This window comes from Carassius carassius, chromosome 15 (genome assembly GCF_963082965.1).
Source record: "Carassius carassius chromosome 15, fCarCar2.1, whole genome shotgun sequence".
NCBI classification, from domain to species: Eukaryota; Metazoa; Chordata; class Actinopteri; order Cypriniformes; family Cyprinidae; genus Carassius; species Carassius carassius.
The window spans coordinates 20,768,978-20,786,062 of record NC_081769.1 but is presented as its reverse complement, the minus strand read 5'-3'; the positions used below and the strand labels follow the sequence as shown (position 1 = coordinate 20,786,062).

Here is a 17,085-nt window from a genome sequence, read left to right as displayed (position 1 = left end):
TTTCTGTAATCAGGGATGCAAAATTAAACCGATAATGTCAATGTTTGGAGTAGAAAACATTCCGACACCCACATTTTCACCTTTGTGAATGTAAGGATACACAAGGTACTCGAGGTCCATGAAATGAAGTGGAAAAGTTGTCTCATGTCTGCTGACCTTCCGTCATAGTCGTGAATCAGCGTAGCGGCATCTTGACCTTTAAATCTGGGGTCACTCGCAGTGATACATTTACACTTACCAAATGGCATATTACTCACCATTTTGGTATATTCATCGAGAAAGTTGTGAGAAGAGTTTGATGATTATAAAATACGTTCTCACACATTCAAACGTGTGGGTTTTGAAGATCTACCTGTCATCGGCATTGTGAATTTCCCAGCAACAGGTGTAGGAAAACTGCCTCCTGATTTTTTCCAATTCAAATTACAGAATATGGGCCGGCAGTGTACGTCATATTCCGGAATCACTCTTTCTTGTCGAGTTTCATGCTAAACCTGTGCCACACCCTCTTTTTGACACACCACGATGCTAAGCTATGTGAATGTGTGGGACGTTGTAATCAAGGCATTGCTTTCATAACCTTTGCCTGTTTTATGCAACTTCATTCAGAGGATTTCTGATAGGGTTGAAAAATTATAAAATTATCTTCAGTAACTTTGTTTCAGACAACTGCATTCTAAACAAACGTCTGTGCTTGCCTGAAGGCCTGAGAAACTGTAGAAGATGTAATTTAGATACTGTTTTCATTCTGTTGAACCCACACACAAACTTGCAGAGGTTGTGATATACTAGTGCATGAGTAAACAGCAAATATCTCATCCGTTTAGTTTATCAAATGACTCAGAGGGTCAAGCTCATGTTCAGACAGGGATTCCCCAAACCCTTTAACACAACCTCATTGAAAGACACTGGATGTACAACATAAGATGTCATTCTTAAAATATTTTTGATGTACAATGATGTACATAAAGTAGTCTACTAGATCAGGGCTAACATATATAGGCTTACAGTATGATTTCTTAGCCAGGTCAGAAAATATATTCAATGTAAATACATTTGGTGGTGAACTTCGGTTGAATCAAAGCTAGATTTTTGTTCTTTTTTTAATTATTTAATTATTGAATGCATATTCAATTGTTTGTTCTTTTGGGCGTACCTCATGTTCCAGGATTTGGAATTTAGAATTATGAGTCATATCAGCCTCTTATATAAGCGGAAATGTCAGTTAGATATAATTTGACATTAGTAGAAAGTGGGTGATTATGTGACCTTTAAGCTTTTGAAACAGTCTGACAGTGATTTTTCGCTCAAGCTTTACATTAAAGAATGGTTAAGTGTACATTTGTACATAGTGCGTATAGATATATGAGAGTAATAAAATAAAATGAGAAACTCAGTAATATTCTGAACCTCTTTCTTGTGTTTTTCCACTGGGCTTTTCTTCAAGAATATTTAAACTCTTAAATAATGTTTAAAAGGTTTACAGACAACTTTAGACCATTAGATTATTCCTTGGTGTCTGTAATTGGATTTATATTTATTTTTTACTGTGATTATTGTCTTTGACACAAATTGAATTTAATAATGTATTATCTTTTAATTAATATTTATATAATAAATGTTTTTAAAAAATTATTAAAGGAATATATTAACAAAAACAATAGACTTAAAATAACTAGAATTTATGACTCTGCAATACACAAAGTATTAAACACTAAGGTTTGATTATTTAATTGCTTGTTAATACAATGCATATGTTTATAATGTATTGTTTTAATGATAAAGAGTTTGTGTATGAGATAATTCATGTCTAATGATGTTTTCCCATGTTAGCATGTCCACTAATGGTGGCGACATGGCTACAAAGCAGGTCTGTTTTCATGTAATATATCTTATGGTTGCATTTATAGGACTGTTTAGTGAATGTATGGGGGTGTATGTGTGTTTGTTCTAAGAGGATATGATTCAGATGTGTTGGTCGAGAGTAGAAAGGGGATGGTCTTATCTAAATGTTTGGACAGAGATGTTTTTGTATAATGAATAATCGCATTAAGCATCACACCGCCATGTCGGTTCCTCCCCACCATGCTTGCATTCACTAATAAACCACATTACAGCAAAACCTGCAACTTTGTCCTGATTTCACTGGGCCAATAGAAGTAGGTCAGGACTAGTTCAATACACCTAGCATACTGCTTTGCATGTTTAATGAATTTATGGCACCTAAAATTGAACTGCAGTTTTATCAAATAGGCATAGTGGACTGGAAACATCACAATCCGGCTTTGATGTGACAGTCGGTAGTTTGTGAGTACATACAAAACTGACAACGTCAGAGATGGGTTTTGTGGGAAGAAGCACACACGCAAACACACTATACTTCTTCTGTCTTGTGACTGCTGGAGGTTTTGGGAACCAATAGGCTCTTTATTTAGTGTTTCTGTGTGAAGAAGGAAGGTCTTTAACTTATCGCTGTCTTTATCTCTAATGCACAGAGAATACTATGTATTAACAAACACTTCCAAACATAAACCTCTTTCATATTTATGTAGAGTTCAGAGAGGACAAAAAATGTAATAAGCTATCTGATGTTTCCTGGGTTTAGTGATACGATGGGTTCTTCAGTGCTGGATCAGTGGAGAGCTGGACGGCCGCCAATTTTGCAGTACAGTGGTTACAGTGTGAATCAACATGATCTTCACTCCAGAGAGAGAGGGACTTCCCCATTTGACTCCATTACAACAGTGAATGTTCATTCAAAGCACTTAGGTAAGTGCTACATGTGAGATGAGGCCAACTACAGGTTGTGTAATGAAAAATGGTGTTCAAATAGTAGGGCTAATGACATCAAAATCCTGCATTAGATTCTCATGAAACACTAAAATGTACACGCTCAATTCAAAGTTGGTCACTTTTAATGCAATTCTCAATTGTATAATGCAAAAGCATAATCATATCATATGAGAATCTATTGTGAACATGCACTCTAAAAAATGCTGTGTTAAACACAACCCAGCACTGGGTAAAATATGGACAAAACCAGCGATTTGGTTATTCTGACCCAGTGGTTGGGTTAAACATTTAACCCAACTGATGGTAGAAAATGACCCAATTGCTGAGTTTATCCATGTTTTACCCAGGACTGGGTTTTATTTAACCCAGCATTTTTAGAGTGTGGGACCTGTCTCAAGTCAAGACTTCATCCCATTCTTCCTTTGCTTTTCTATCAAATGTTCACTATCCTCTACAATAAATAATAATAAAAGAACTTGCAACTAAAATTTATTTGCCTAGAAGAGTAATGACACATTGACAGCTTGTGGTTTGACAAAAAATGGGACATGTTGTTGAAAGATTTCAGATCTTTTGCATTTTCTTCACCTTTTGTGTTCCCTGCTAAGAACACAAAATTTTTGCAAGTGAGCACAAAACCTTTGAAATACTGTTTTTCTCTTTGTTCTTTTTTCCACAAAGCCACACCACTTAGGTGTTAACTGTGTTAATTAAAAATAAAAGAAATTGGAATGTATTTAATTTTTTTATTTTATCGGAACTAATCAGAATTTCTTTGAGCTTATGGAGAGGCATTCGCTGTGAACTGACCCCAGAAAACTAATCAAAATGTATGGCTGGAATTTATCGGCTGCTCATGTACAATAGGTAAACACTAAATGTGAATGTGAAACATCTATTGTTGCCACACTTCTAGTTATAGCCAGACTGAAATAGGTGTTTAGTCCTTGAAGGTGTTTTGAGGCCGGAATAGGGTCAAACTCATCTCTTATTGCCTGAGATTCAGCAGCCTGCAGCCTGATTGGGTCCTCTGCACGCAACCCTCAAGCCTAATTGGCTAAAAGGACAATTCATATCACCTGTCTTGTGGTCTTCCCATAGACGCATGCCTGTGTATGGTGTTTTATAGAGAATTTAAACTCTAACTACAGCTGTAAAAAACATCTTATCTTCTGTTTAGTCATGGTGATTGGTTTGACTATATTTACTCTTCTTAATTTCTTTTTGAAGTCTAACTCTTACGTCATACATACAAACACAACATGGGTGCTCTGACACACACACACACACACACACACACACACACACACACACACAAAGGAAGTTTAAAAACAATGGGACCTTTGTCTGCAATTTGGCTCCAGTGGTTTAGAACATGGTATAAGAGAGCTAAGAGCTGCTTTATCTCGCATGAGCACCTTTATCAACACTCCTTCACTTTCACTCCATCCTTACTCTTTTTTTTCTTCTTGTATTTCCCCGCAGACTTAATCTGATTTTCATTGACTGAAATATATGGTCTTCTATAGAACTGCCAACAGCAGTCAATCTGCACTCTATCACTTTTAATTCATACATTATTTTTTTCTTTTTAATGCCTTTCATCTTTATCCATGCTGAATAGCTTAAACTACAGATTTTTTGGAAAAAAAGGTTTTGTTAATTTAAGGATTAATTAAAATTTAGTTCCTTCAGTAATATGAACAAAGTAGTACTTGCAGACTGTTTTGTTCATGTAGACACTGTTGGCCAGTGGCTGGGGTCAGGGTCATGTTTGATTGGCGGTTGATGAATGAATTCAACACAGTGGGCCAGCCGAGTGTGCAGCCCATGGGTGGTTTAAATTACAGGTGTAGTAGTGTTGCATGCTGGGTTAAATGGTCACCGAAAATCTGTATCTTCACAGGGTGGTTGGTTGCATAGCTAATGGTTAGACAAGGTACGGAAGACAAAATCTATATGAGAGATGGCTTTAAAATGTGACCACATATATGTGTATGTCAATGGAACAGCAAGAGTAGATTGTTCTCTTTTATTTTCCAAGTGGAGTACTGGTCATGGAAGTTCCTAAATGGAGGAGAGTCTAAAAGAAGCCAGAAATATCCAGTTACATGCTCTCTCTCTTTCTCACATATGCTCTCGGTGCTTCTGAAAGGTTAAAAAAGGGTGAAGAAACGAGACACATAGATTATTGTCATTCTAGATCAATGCAGCACTGAAAGTAATATGTTACCGAAGAAGAAAAAAAGAAGTGTAATAAATAAACCATTTTAATTCATTAGCCAGGATCTGCTAAACAGGTGAATTCCACTAACCTGAATCTCTAGTATGCACTGGAAAATTCAAACGAGGTTTTGAACGTGCTATGGTCCAACTGCCAAACTCCACGCAACCACTTATCTGTTCATCTGCTCAGAAGTTCTATTTTTCTTCAATTATACAAAGCAGATAACTGTGGATGCATGCTTCCACTTCAAAATAATAAAAAAAAAAAAGGTAATTGTGACTTTATTTCTCATTAGTATGACTTAATATCTCACAATGTGACTAATATTGTAATGAAATAGAATTTGTAATAACTGAGATTATACAAGAGATTATATTCCTTATAATTATGATGTTATATCTTATTTTATTTGATGTTTCTCAAACTGTGACTTATCTCACAGTTGTGACTTCATTTCTCATAAATGCAACTTGAGGTTTCATAAATGTGACTCTCCCAATCACTACTTTATCACAGTGTCATAATTGAGACTTACTTTATTCTTTATTATAATCTCTTTATTATTTCTTTTTAATTATAATATTATATCACACAATTGTGGCTTCTTTATTATTCATACAGGTAATTGTAACTTTTATTTCTTTAAATGTGACTTTTAGAGTTGCTTCTTTATATCTTGTGATTGTGTAAAAGGGGATACATTGTGACTTTATTTCTTACTTTAAACTTTCTCTACTTTTTCCTCTACTCTAAGATGGAAACAGGATTCAATAAATAGCTATTGAATATAAATTTGTCAGTAACTATATTTGTTTGCCTGTTTACATTCAGTATCCAGGTCAAATGGCCAGAGGCGTACCATGATTATTGCACTCATACCACAACCTACGTAACAGCCCTATCTGTACTATTAATGGAAACAGTATTCAAATCACTCAGGTAATACTATGAATGTCCATCAGCCCTCAGGTCATAGCAACCATATCATTGCTAATGAGTTCCTTTACCACTGGAATGGTATTTCATTCAAACCTCATATTCAAATGTGTTCTGTGTAGACTTTCACAGGGGGATGAGGTCATCTCCAACTTACAGCATAACTAGCTATCACCAACCATGATGGATCAGGCTCTCAGGATCAGTGGCTACTCACTGTTTATATTCTGACCAACATAGTCATGCTCTGTTCCTTCCCCAGCGGTTACATATTAGGGACTTAATGTTTGTTACAAGTTGAATAAATGGAGCGGGTCTGTTTATATTCGCTGGAGAGCAGCAGTGGAGTGAGGGAGAGAGAGAGAGAGGTTGGAGGGCTTGGTATTTAGGAGCTGTTTCACCAATTGAAAATGTGAGGAATGTATTAAGGGTTCTTTACTTTTAGAACTTACTATGCCGCTAGAAATAAACTATTACACTCTCATCATTGACTTTCAATCCTGCTTAGATGTTCACAGAGGAAGTTGTGTACCTGGTTATGTTAAGAATGAACTTTTACTTTTGGCCTTTCCTCAACATTTTGGTGATGTAAGGCCACACAGACTGTTGGGTAAAAGCTGTGTGAAAGTGTGCACGGCTGCAAAGGGGATGCTGGTGAGCACCCTTCCAAAACCTTAAATGACTAATGGGAAGGCCTTCAGACTTGTGGACTTCACAGATTCCAATTCTGCATATCAATTCGGATTCTTATTGAATCCTAAAAAAACAATGAACTCAAACATTTAGATATCAAACTTTAATTCTTTTTGCAAAACACAAAGAACTTTTGCATATGGTTTTAACTAAAATTCCACAGCAAAAACAACGAGACTAACTAATATACAGTGCCGTAAAAAGCTTTTGCCCCCTTCCTGTTTTCATATTTGTCACAAGTAAAAGATTCAGAACATCAAATAAATTTTAATATTACACTAATGTAATGCAAGTAAATACAAATACAAAAGTTTTTAAATGATTATTTCATTTATGAAGGGAAAAACCTGTCCAAACCTTCCTGGCCCTACATGAAAAATTTATTGTGTTTAAATCATGAAAGAACTGTGATTAACCACATTATTTTAAGCTGAGTTAAATTTCACTAGCAACACTCAGGCCTGATTACTGCCAGACCTGTTGAATCAAGAAATCACTTAAATACAACCTGTCTGGCAAAGTGAAGCATGCTTAAAGAGCAACACATCATGCCATGATCTAAAGAAATTCAGGAACAGATGAGAAACAAAATAGTTGACGTATCATTCTGGAAAGAGTTATAAAGCCATTTCTAAGGCTTTGGGACTACAGCGAACCACACTTAGAGCCATTATCCACAAATGGAGAAAACAGTGGTGAACCTTCCCAGGAGTGGCCGGCCTATCAAAATTACTCCAAGAGTGCAATGACAACTCATCCAGGAGGTCATAAAAGAACAAGGTCAGCTTTCATGATTCAACAACAAGAAAGAGACTGCGCAAAAATGGCATCCATGGGAGAGTTCCAAGGGAAAAGCCATTGCTGACCAAAAAGGTCACGAAGTCTTGTCTTGTCTCAAGTATATGATTATCCCCAAGTCTTTTATATTCTGTGGACTGATGAGACAAAAGTTGTGAAAACTTTTCAGAACGTTTGTGTCCTGTTACATCTGGCATAAAAAAAACACAGCATTTCATAAAAAGAACATCATACTAACAATTGATGGAACCATGAATTCTTTACTCTTTCAGAAAATCCTGAAGGAGAACGTCTGGCCATCAGTTTGTGACCTCAAGCACACTTGGGTTATGCAGCAGGACAATGATCCCAAATACACCAGCAAGATCATCTCTGAATGGCTCAAGAAAAACAAAATTAAGGTTTTGGAGTGGCCAAGTCAAAGTCCAGACCTAAATCCAATTGAGATGCTGTGGCATGACCTTAAACAGTCCATTCATGCTCGAAAACCCTCCAATGTGGCTGAATTAAAACAATTCTTTAAAGAAGAGTTGGCCAAAAATCCTCCACAGCGATGTGAAAGACTGATTGCCAGTTATCACAAATGCTTGATTGCAGTTGTTGCAATCTAGTTATTAAATTTAGGGGGCAATTACTTTTTCACATAGAGCCAGGCAGGTTTAGATAGCTTTTTTTTTTCCCCTTAATAAATTAAATCATTATTTCAAAACTGCCTTTTGTATTTACTCAGGTTATCCTGGTATAATGTTAAAATTTGTTTGATGATCTGAATCTTTAAGTGTGACAAATATGCAAAAAAAACAAAACAAAAAAAAATGTAAAGGGTGCAAAAACCTTTTCACGCCACTGTACATTTCAAACATTAATAAAGACAAGTAAACTGTCTGTAATAAAATAAGAACAAATAAACTAGCAATAGCAAAAATAAAATGTACAGAAATGGAAGTTATATGTAATCAAATGTTTAATTATTAATAAAGTTAAAAAAGTTTTTCAGTCAAGATCACCGAGGGATATTCTTTTTCTTTTAATGTTCGATTAACATTTCATAAGTTCTCCTGCCCATCCAGTTTTAAATGATTAGCTTACCCCCGAATTAAAATTTTGTTTTCATTTACTCACCCTCAAGTCATTCCAAACCTGTATAAGTTTCTTTCTTATGTTGAACACAAAATATATATTTGAAGAACCAAATGGTTGTTCATCCCAGTTGACTTCCATAGCAGGGAAAGAAATACTATAAATGTCAATGGGGACCATCAACAGTTTGATTACCAGCATTCATCAAAATATCTTCCTTTATGTTCAGCATAAAAAAAAAACTTTACTATATAGGTTTGAAATGACATGAGTTATTTGGGGTGAACTATTCCCTTAATGGTTAAGGCCAAACAAACTCAAACCCGAGGCTCGGCTCAAGCTCCGAGCTCAACACCCCCAACCTCATCCGCCATTAAAATCACATTTAAATCAATAAGTGGAGCTGGAATGCGTGTGATCGAATCCAGGGTTCTTGATACCCAACCCTAGCCATGACTTTACATTTAAGTTGAGTAGTCCCTTTCCTGGATCCCCATAAGCCAGCTCAGTTCAGCTTTGTTAACTGGTCATAAAAAATTTAAACTCACTGCTGTTATTACAGGTGTAACTATTACAATTTCATATCTGTGAAACTGGAAATGCATTAGTACATTGTGGGATACAGTAGGCCTATGTATTTGGCAAATGTAGTAGTCTGAGTATTTAATGTATTCAAAAAAACAGTTTACTGTATATAGTATACACAGTGTTGGGGAGTAACTAGTTACATGTAACGCCGTTACGCAATTTAATTACAAAATTATTGTAACTGTAATTAGTTACAGTTACTAAGAAAAAATGAGTAATTAAATTACAGTTACTTATGAAATTTTTAACGATTACAAAGGGGATTACATTTGAATATTTACACACATATACATACAGATTTAACTGATTTATTTTCTGGCTATTCTGAGACATACCGCCCTAATAATTTCCGGGATGCGGAAATACAGTCTGGTTCGTAGAATCCAGTCATAAAAACGAAATGCCTAACGCGGACGGAATATGCCACATTTTGGATGACTAAATCAAAAGTAGGTCAGTACACTTGAATCAAAACATGACATCGACTAGTGTCTGTAAATATTAAGCCCCAAAGATGCAACATATGACTCCTGCACTTTCTGCGTGTCTGTGGAAATCAGGCGCGGACTGGACACCGGGAGAACCGGGACAATTCCCGGTGGCCTGGCAGATGATTTGCCCCTCTATTTTAATATTGTTATTGTATAATTGCACGCCGAATGTACTAAAGCGATCATTTGCGAATCCGCCATTTGATAATTAAATCTCTAATAAATCATGAATTGTTAGTCATGACTCGCTCGCTCTCCGCGCCTCCGCCAAACGGTTTGGATCAGACTCCGAGCAATCAATGAGAGAGAGAGAGAGAGAGAGAGAGAGAGTGTGGACTTTGGAAGCGTACAGCTGGAGCAGAGAAGCAGAACTACTGTTCAGGGTTTCAGGTCAGTTTTATCTGTAAAGATGCTTTTTTGTCTTTGTTTTTTAAATTTATTTAATCAAGCAGCAGCACGTTGCTCATCAGTCATCACTCAAAATACTATATAAAGGACATCATTATTATCTGTTGTAATGTTACAGTAGGAATTTAGCTGAAAAAAAATCAGATTTTTTTTTATAGGTTTAGGGGGAGCTACGACAGACAACAAAACAACCCTTACGAAAATTAACATTTTAATATTTAACTATAAATCCAGAGAAAATGGTTACTATTGTTTAACTGTGGTAACCAAAAATGTAAAATTATTTTACAAATGTATTTATTTAAAAATAAATACAAATCCATTTGCAAAAAAAAAAAAAACAAGGTTATTTTACTTTTATATAGGCTAATAAAAGCAAGGTTAATTTTTGTAAGGGAAAAACATGACTCGTGTACAGTATTAGGATTTTTCTATAAATATATTATAGTATTGTAGAGTATTGTATTGTAAAGTATAGTTTTGTTCAATCTTGAGTATTAAAGTCATGAGAGAGATGGATAACAGGGCAAAATAAAGAGCCTGAAGAGAAAAATGGAAGTGAAGGTGCAGTTCAGGAGAGAACTTTTAATTATTTTGCATGTCCCCAAATTAAAGATTTAAACCTTTTTTATGTCAGGTCCATACAAAAAAATAGTTTTGTCCATGAATTTGTTTGTATGAGTTTGGATTTTCCAGTCTGATTTTTATTCCCAGTCCGCCCCTCCTTTAAATTAATGGCAAAGACATGGTTTCATTTACTACACACAGGCCTACTGAATCTCGCAGTGTTTTCAACCTCTGCTGTCTCAATATAGGAGTACACAAGCACATAAACATAATTTCTAGAACTGCTCTGTGTCACTTAATGTGCATTTTACTTATTTTGAGAAAACTATCATCATATACAAAGAGACAGCAGTTTTAAAAAACAACACCAATGTTTCAGGAGTTTAGTACACAGAATACGTCACATGCTTATTAGATAACTGTATTTAAGTTGATGTATATGCTTTTATTTATTATTCTTTAATTTTCACAAATTTAGAAAAGTAATCAAAAAGTACTCAAAAGTAATTAGTTACATTACTTTAATAAAGTAATTGAAAAAGTTACACTACTATTACATTTTAAACAGGGTAACTTGTAATCTGTAACCTATTACATTTCCAAAGTAACCTTCCCAACACTGAGTATACATAATAAATACTACTGTCTCACAAGAAAGCATGGAAATAATTAATTTGCACGCCCGTGGATGACTGAATTCAATTAGGTATAAAAGAATATGAGCAATCAAGCACTTGCTTTTCTTTTTGATTTTCTCACTGTTTTCACACCATTTGAATCATCTTCATATTTACAGTTTTTTTCAGCCAGCTTTGGCAGGTTTCATGTAACTGTTGGGTGGATGATGCTTAAGTTGGATCTCTCTCTCTCTCTCTCTCTCTCTCTCTGTTGCTGTGATGCAATCTCCCTTGCTCATGTCTGTCTTTCCCTTTCTCTTTCACTCATTATTCACCATGGTGAATCAAACTATCATCGCCATGACAACTCAGGCCTTCAACAGCCTGGTTCCGTACCAAACACGCAATGGTCTCCTACGCACGGCTGCCCAAAACGCATCTTTGTGTGTTTGCTAGCGCGGATGTTTGCGTGCGTGCATATGTGTGTATGTTGGTAAAACACAAGGGCTGTTAGAGAAACAGTCTAATTACAGAGCTGTGATTTATGCAATAGCATGGCCTTGTTTACAGAGTGCTGCCCTGTTTAAATTTGTCACAATACTAGTATGTCTATTTTTCATCCTCATTTACATACACGCATAATGACTTATTTTCTAAATTTATCATGTTTCTGGATTTAAATTGTTTTAAAGATGTCATCCAAGGAATATTTTTGACTGACTGTCTGACTGGTAGGTTATGCTGTTTGTAATGTCCGAGTCTGTTCCATAATAATAACTGACAATTAGAACATTTATTTTCTGAATCAAGATTTTTAGCGAGTGCTTTCTAATGCCAATTGTAGATGTCCTTTTATGGAAGTCACACGTAGCCTACCTCAGTCTGGTTTACCGCCTGACCAACCTCTTTCCAGCCTCCCATGTGACCAGTGTATACCTGTAGAAAGAGGAAGTGGCTGGTCATGAGTCTCTGGTGACACACCCACGCACCTGCAGGTTACCTACGCATTTTCACTCTCTGTCACAAGTTAAAATGGAACTGAAATATCTCTGTTTCACTCAAACACAGACACTGTCTGGAGAGTTGCATCACAAACAATGAAAAGCACATGGTCTGTTGATGTCAAGTGTGTTTGTGTGTGTGTGTGTGTGTGTGTGTGTGTATATAGTGTATATATATATATATATATATATATATATATATAATCAACGTGTGTGTGTTTGTGTATTTGAAGTATTGCTTAAAACAAGGGTTTCTTTTTTAAGGTGTCCTCGTTACACGTTACACTATAGTTAATATTATAATATAATAATAAATTAAGCATAATTACATGCAAGAAATCCTAAGTCAAATCCTAAGCCTAACCAAATTGTAAGTATGTGTAGTTAATTAATATTACTTATATGTATAATTACACTGTAACAAGGACACCTTAAAATAAAGTGTAACCAAATTTCACATTTAATGAAATGGTTTAGTTTTCTATGTACTTCAATGTGAAAAGATATATCATTTTTTAGTTAAGAGATAAAATATTATATATAATGTTATTTTTATATATGTGTATATATATATATATATATATATATATATACATATATATATATATATATATACACACATATATATATATATATATATATACATATATAAAAAAATATAAAAAAACATTTTTTTTTCATACCATGTGACCACCTAAAATTAACCAGTGAAGGTAAGAGGTAAATAAAAAAGGATGACCTACTTAAAATTAATTGTTTCAGGACCTAAGATACACACTTCCCCTTATACATGTGACTCCAAAATCTTTATTCTGATATAGAAAAAAAGTCAATGGATGCGTTATGTGTCAACTTGCCAAGAATAAATGCCTTTAGTTCCCCTGTCACAAAAATAAACGTAGAACTGAATATAGACCAAAGAAACAATACTCCATCTGACACAAATTGTGAATCTCTCACACACACTCAAACACACATAAATGCAGTCTTTTGTGATGTGCAGCCCATCATGGATGCAGCTGTCATGCTGTAATTTTCTAAGTGTTTGTTTGAAATATGGAAAGTTGTTTGTTGCAATGGTGAAATTTGTGGGTGGAGAGAAAGGCAGCTGGTGACTCCAGTGTACAACTGCCAAATGTGTATGTGTGTATGAGCGTGTGTGAGGGGGTGGGTTGCGCACAATGGAAAGTGAACTCTGTCCACATGACGTTTTTGTGGTATTTCCTACATTCACCAACCAAGGAACTGCAACCAGCGATGACGAGAGAACCGTTAACATCCTCATCTCTCTACTTTTCTCTTTCTCTCTAGTTTTCTATTCTCACTCCTTTCCCTTTCAGGGTATATGTTGCTCTTTTTCTGCTCTGCGGTTTAAGGTCACATGACTCGGTGATGACAGACCATGTATGGGCGGAGACAACTGCTTTTTATGAATGAAATGTGTTGTTTATGCTGACTGAGCTATTTTTGTGCACAGGTATATATTTATATATATATGTGTGTGTGTGTGTGTGTGTAAGAGTGCATTAACGTGTACATGTGTGCTGAACCAAAACGTTTCCTTCTCATTTTTCCTCTCTGCTGATTCATACTGTGAATAACAGCTCTCTGTGTTAACTTTTAACACATTCATCGACACCACACACTCTCTCTCAAATGCGGTGACAGTGTTTAGATACAGACTTCTACATTTGTTTGTGAAGGTGTTTACTCATTGAGTCTATGTGTGTGATAAGGCAGCATCCTGTTTCCAATGGGGGCTTGTGTAACAAGGCACCGTGTTCCTAGTGACGTGCGTTTGTGTGTGTGGCAGTAAGAGGATATATATTGCACTACTTGTCTTTGTAGATCTGTGAGAAAACCACAGACAGATCTGCATCTACCCTGAAATATTTCACTTTCTCCTCTCACACGCTTGACTGTGCAAATTCACAGGAAAACTAATTCAGAATCAGGAGGCCACATAATTCAGGATCTGCTTGAAACAGCATAAATGTCCTTTTTCGTAATACTTATTTGCTCAATACAGAATTACAATGTAATCATAAATGTATGAGTCTGCACATTGAGGGTCTTTTATACAAGTTTCACACATTCTGTCCCTCCGACTTTGGTTGCCAAAAACTGGGTTCTATGCAGAATAGTTTGTGAGTGCATTTGTATAAGCACTAGCTATAGAAGAAAGGAGGTCTGCTCTGTTCTTTTTGTTCCTCATGTCTTTTGTTCCAGTGGAAAGACACTCATCGTCAGAATTATGACTCACAATTTCACAAAGCCCCACTGAATGAAGTCAGCGAGACCCTATTGACAAATGCACACACACTCAAAAAAATACATGTTTATGCTAATTAAGAAAAGTGCAGCAGATGCTGTGGAAATTGTCCAGGTTGCTTATTTGTTGTCATGGAGGCCAGTTTATGTCTTTCATGTATACAGAAAATGAAAACTAGCAGCACACACTCACATTCTCCACTCCTTAAACAGCTTTGTTCCATTGTGCATTGAAATAGTCCAATGTTAGGTAAATGTTTCAGGATGCGGCGACACAAAGCTGGGGAGTAAAGCTGCAAGTTAGGCTTGTACAGAACAGTCTTGCAGTCTACAGAGTGCATTCTTTTCTGACCTTTTCCCAAATGCCAGACAGAACAGATAAGAAATGCTCTGAGAATGTTATAGCAGAAGTGACGCAGGTGCAAATTAAATTAATTTTTAGTCTGGGTATTATTTTGTGAAGTCATAGTGCATTCTGGAGCTGAAGAACAGAAGGCTGTACCTGTACTAAGCAGCTTTTGAAAGGGGTTAAACACAGATGACTCTTTTCTTCTGACTGCTTAAGGTCGCAATGAGATGAAAGCAGAGACAGTTTTTTTTCTTCACTATTGTGACGTAAATTCAAATGTACCAGATTATCAAAAATCAAAAAAATATTAGTTCATAGATTTGGTTCTGTGTATCAGTTATTGATTGTGAGATGGGCATCACACTCAATTCTAGAGAAGTGGGAGTTTTAAGACTAAGTTTTGACATTTTGTTTAAATGTGGAGGAGTTTTTTCTCTCACTCATTTTTTATTCCAATAATTTGTTTCATAGGATAACAAGCACAATATGAATGAAAATATATATTGCTAATTACTATACGTTGCATCACAACTTTAAGTTAAGCATAAGAGAAAAGTGCACTTCCTTCTACATAAATAATAATAAGATTATAATAATAAAAAAAATAATAAAGGTATCCGTGCTTTAAATATGTCAGGGCAGTTGCATTTCTGATTTTTTTTTTTTATGTGAATGATTAAAGTACAAAATGTATCAGTGCAAATGCCCTTATCTTGGGTCAGTCCAGTAGCATTTATCCTTCAGTGCTTCTTTTCGTTGTGGAAATCCAGATCTTTCTGCTTCCGCCTTTTTAAATGTCAATGAAAGTTATGGATTTTATTCACAGTTCCCTTGATGATAGCAGTCTGATCTAGTAGACTGCACACACACACACATACTCACACTGGGAGCACACTGATCCCAGCCACTGCACAACTTACAAAGTCACGCTGTGACAGCAGCAAGTTTGACATGAGCGCAAATGAAATATGAGAGATATTGAAAAGAAGTAGAGACAGAAACACAGAGATCAAATGAAAAGTTTATTGGCTCTAGTATTCAAGGAAGTGTGAGAGTCAGCATTGTCTTCATACCTCCTGTGGGTATATCTTGAGGAAAGAACGAGAGAGCGCAGGAGATGAAAAAAGCAAGAGTGAGACTGCACTCTGGGATGATTTTATTTCTAGTGTGCTGTCTTCTGATTTCTTGCCCAAAGACAATCGAGCGTTTGCTGACGATTCAGTCCTAAAACAACAGCGTGACCAATCCTTGGTGGCCTGCGGATTCTTACGCAAAACTTCTCAGAATGCTGTATGTACATGCATGCGTGTGTTTCCGTTTGTAGCAGCACAAGGAGACAAAGAGACCCATTCAGGCCCAGTGTGACTGATGTATTATTTCAGATATAGTCAGAGTTCACACAGCAGACGTTCACCAGAGTTTGGTAACTGCAGCCATGCTGTGGGAAAAAAAGGAATGTTCTGTAACCCGGTTTATATAAAATATGTCAGGTCAGGGGAGGTTACACGTTGATTACACAAACACCACTTTTGACATCTTTTATCAGAATGTTTGACAGTATTTACACACAAGAAATAAGGAATTGTGCCTACTGAAATCTCATAGTGAATGTGTGTGTTTGCGCATGTGACAGGTGAGCTGCTGATGGAATTCTTGGTAAGCAGGAGGAATAAAGAGGAGGTAATCCTGTCAACATGGAGTGACAAAATGGGGGACACATTGTGTCTTCTGACGTGGAGTCTGGATTAGGATTACACAGAGCTGAATTTACTCACCTTCTCACTGATGAGGGAATTCCATCCAGGATTATGACGCACATCATTTACACACACACACACACACACACACACACACACACACACACACACACACACACGCTACTACACTATACCACATGGTAAAAAAAAAAAAAAAACATTTTCTGGGTCTCATTCACTAATTGTATTTTGCAACAATTTGTGTGTGAAATCTACTAACAAATATTCAAGATTCATCAGTAAACTTCTTACTAAATTAATTTTAAAATGACAAAAAACCTGTGGGAACAACTCGATATGATGCAATTTGAAAAAGTATATCATGTGTTATGCAAAATAACTAACTTTGTGTAGGTGGTCACTCATTAAAAATGAACATTTATTTAGTGAAAATGAGTGCATAAATTCAAATAATTACCAAAATTATTAGATCGCATTTAAGATTAGCATTTGAACTTAAAAATAGATAAACATTCCTAAAACAATACATATTTTAAATTTTATTGCAT

At 35.8% G+C, this 17,085-nt stretch overlaps 1 long non-coding RNA gene across 2 annotated transcripts in view; it reads left to right on the top strand.

Annotated features, from left to right (window-relative positions):
* The window catches only part of LOC132158496 (uncharacterized), a 28,543-nt gene extending 11,906 nt beyond the window's left edge, over nucleotides 1-16,637 (top strand). Inside the window, exon 3 of one of the 2 annotated variants that reach the window (XR_009437690.1) lies at nucleotides 16,453-16,637. This is a non-coding gene — a long non-coding RNA (uncharacterized LOC132158496). Of the gene's footprint in view, nucleotides 1-2,605; nucleotides 2,958-16,452 lie in introns of those variants that run through there. The other variant, XR_009437689.1, reaches the window with a different exon arrangement.
* Nucleotides 16,638-17,085: the final 448 nt, after the last annotated feature.